Source organism: Arachis hypogaea, chromosome 18, assembly GCF_003086295.3.
Source record: "Arachis hypogaea cultivar Tifrunner chromosome 18, arahy.Tifrunner.gnm2.J5K5, whole genome shotgun sequence".
Classification (NCBI taxonomy): domain Eukaryota; kingdom Viridiplantae; phylum Streptophyta; class Magnoliopsida; order Fabales; family Fabaceae; genus Arachis; species Arachis hypogaea.
Window position 1 is genome coordinate 46,793,186 of NC_092053.1, and position 1,136 is coordinate 46,794,321.

Here is a 1,136-nt window from a genome sequence, read left to right on the forward strand (position 1 = left end):
GTGTCACTAACGTTGGCTCATCATTCATTCCTCATTAGTTAACATGGAAGCTAACGTGGCTCCTTGGGGGGTTGTGTGGTTGCTTCCAACGTTAGTGACGATGTTGAGTGTCATTAACGTTGTCGACAACTCTCACTTCTTACGTTAGCTCCCACGTTAACCAAGTTAACGTGGGAGTTAATGTGGTGTGTTGCATCCTTAGGCCAACGTTAGTGACAATGTTGAATGTCACTAATGTTGGCTTCTTTTCCCCCTTTAACATTAGAGCCACGTTAACTAGGTTAACGTGGGCTCTAACGTGGCCATTCATGAGTGTTTGCCAACGTTAGTGACAATGTTAAGTGTCACTAACGTTGGCTCAACTTCCCTTCTCCACGTTAGAGTGCACGTTAACTTAGTTAACGTGACTCTTAACGTGGGCAATGATGGCTTTGAGAGTGTTATTGGCAATCACTTTTCTCATTAACCTTGCAAGTTACCTCCCTTTCCTTGCTTCCTTTGCTCCTGAAATCAAGCAACAGAGTGCATCAAAGTTCTAGTCCAAGTCATGGGTAATGCAGCATACAATTTGTCACTAAAATTATGCAAATCCTCATGAAATAATGTAAAATGCACAATGTATGCTTGAATCAAGGTGTAGGTGAATATCTACCCAAAACTAGCTTATTTCCTAAAGAAATGCATGAAACTACCCTAAAAACAGTAAAGAAAAGGTTAGTGAAACTGGCCAAGATGCCTTGGCATCAGCATTAAACGCCCATTCTGCTATCCTTACTGGCGTTTAAACGCCAGTAAGCCTGTCCTCCAGGGTGTGCTGTTTTTAATGCTGTTTTTCATTCTGTTTTTTGATTTTTCAGTGTTTTCGTGACTTCGCATGATCATCAACCTAAAGAAAACATAAAATAACAATGGAAAAATAATTAAATAACATTGGGTTTCCTCCCAACAAGCGCTTCTTTAATGTTAATATCTTGACAGTGAGCACTTAGAGAGCTTTACAGAGACTCAAAGCTTGATGTTGGCCTCCCAACACCAAACATAGAAGTTGAGTGTGGGGACTCTATTTGACTCTGTATTGAGAGAAGCTTTTCATGCTTTCTCTCCATGGTTACAGAAGAAGATCCTTGAGTCTTAAA